We start from the raw sequence: 2,285 nt of genomic DNA, 5'->3' as shown, positions 1-2,285 counted from the left end.
GGTTGCTTCTTCTAAGTGTTGCTTCTAAGTGTCTGTGGTTGGAGATATTCTGGAGAGTTTTAGAGAAGCTTCAACTGTCTAAGAGTTGTGCTAAGAGTTTTCTTTTTTACTGTTACAGGTAAGATTCATCTGTAGGAAAAGGTTACTGATTGCACAAGGTTTGATTTCCTGTTGGTAATTATAAGGCATTTGATTGGATTAGGTAGCTACTTGCTATTGATTGCTGTGTAAATTAGCTATTGTTTGCTAATAAGCAGAGGCCTACCCAGGTGTTAAACATTCCTAGTGGGAGGTGATTTTAGGAGTATATAAGGGCTGTTGTCATTAGCTTGGCTAATAGAGCTTGGTTGCTTCTTCTAAGTGTTGCTTCTAAGTGTCTGTGGTTGGAGATATTCTGGAGAGTTTTACAGAAGCTTCAACTGCCTAAGAGTTGTGCTAAGAGTTTTCTTTTTTACTGTTACAGGTAAGATTCATCTGTAGGAAAAGGTTACTGATTGCACAAGGTTTGATTTCCTGTTGGTAATTATAAGGCATTTGATTGGATTAGGTAGCTACTTGCTATTGATTGCTGTGTAAATTAGCTATTGTTTGCTAATAAGCAGAGGCCTACCCAGGTGTTAAACATTCCTAGTGGGAGGTGATTTTAGGAGTATATAAGGGCTGTTGTCATTAGCTTGGCTAATAGAGCTTGGTTGCTTCTTCTAAGTGTTGCTTCTAAGTGTCTGTGGTTGGAGATATTCTGGAGAGTTTTACAGAAGCTTCAACTGCCTAAGAGTTGTGCTAAGAGTTTTCTTTTTTACTGTTACAGGTAAGATTCATCTGTAGGAAAAGGTTACTGATTGCACAAGGTTTGATTTCCTGTTGGTAATTATAAGGCATTTGATTGGATTAGGTAGCTACTTGCTATTGATTGCTGTGTAAATTAGCTATTGTTTGCTAATAAGCAGAGGCCTACCCAGGTGTTAAACATTCCTAGTGGGAGGTGATTTTAGGAGTATATAAGGGCTGTTGTCATTAGCTTGGCTAATAGAGCTTGGTTGCTTCTTCTAAGTGTTGCTTCTAAGTGTCTGTGGTTGGAGATATTCTGGAGAGTTTTACAGAAGCTTCAACTGCCTAAGAGTTGTGCTAAGAGTTTTCTTTTTTACTGTTACAGGTAAGATTCATCTGTAGGAAAAGGTTACTGATTGCACAAGGTTTGATTTCCTGTTGGTAATTATAAGGCATTTGATTGGATTAGGTAGCTACTTGCTATTGATTGCTGTGTAAATTAGCTATTGTTTGCTAATAAGCAGAGGCCTACCCAGGTGTTAAACATTCCTAGTGGGAGGTGATTTTAGGAGTATATAAGGGCTGTTGTCATTAGCTTGGCTAATAGAGCTTGGTTGCTTCTTCTAAGTGTTGCTTCTAAGTGTCTGTGGTTGGAGATATTCTGGAGAGTTTTACAGAAGCTTCAACTGTCTAAGAGTTGTGCTAAGAGTTTTCTTTTTTACTGTTACAGGTAAGATTCATCTGTAGGAAAAGGTTACTGATTGCACAAGGTTTGATTTCCTGTTGGTAATTATAAGGCATTTGATTGGATTAGGTAGCTACTTGCTATTGATTGCTGTGTAAATTAGCTATTGTTTGCTAATAAGCAGAGGCCTACCCAGGTGTTAAACATTCCTAGTGGGAGGTGATTTTAGGAGTATATAAGGGCTGTTGTCATTAGCTTGGCTAATAGAGCTTGGTTGCTTCTTCTAAGTGTTGCTTCTAAGTGTCTGTGGTTGGAGATATTCTGGAGAGTTTTACAGAAGCTTCAACTGTCTAAGAGTTGTGCTAAGAGTTTTCTTTTTTACTGTTACAGGTAAGATTCATCTGTAGGAAAAGGTTACTGATTGCACAAGGTTTGATTTCCTGTTGGTAATTCTAAGGCATTTGATTGGATTAGGTAGCTACTTGCTATTGATTGCTGTGTAAATTAGCTATTGTTTGCTAATAAGCAGAGGCCTACCCAGGTGTTAAACATTCCTAGTGGGAGGTGATTTTAGGAGTATATAAGGGCTGTTGTCATTAGCTTGGCTAATAGAGCTTGGTTGCTTCTTCTAAGTGTTGCTTCTAAGTGTCTGTGGTTGGAGATATTCTGGAGAGTTTTACAGAAGCTTCAACTGTCTAAGAGTTGTGCTAAGAGTTTTCTTTTTTACTGTTACAGGTAAGATTCATCTGTAGGAAAAGGTTACTGATTGCACAAGGTTTGATTTCCTGTTGGTAATTATAAGGCATTTGATTGGATTAGGTAGCTACTTGCT

The sequence above is a fragment of the Pelobates fuscus genome, chromosome 4 (genome assembly GCF_036172605.1).
Source record: "Pelobates fuscus isolate aPelFus1 chromosome 4, aPelFus1.pri, whole genome shotgun sequence".
In the NCBI taxonomy this organism is placed as follows: domain Eukaryota; kingdom Metazoa; phylum Chordata; class Amphibia; order Anura; family Pelobatidae; genus Pelobates; species Pelobates fuscus.
The sequence above is the reverse complement of the archived record's forward strand: the minus strand, read 5'-3'. Positions refer to the sequence as shown.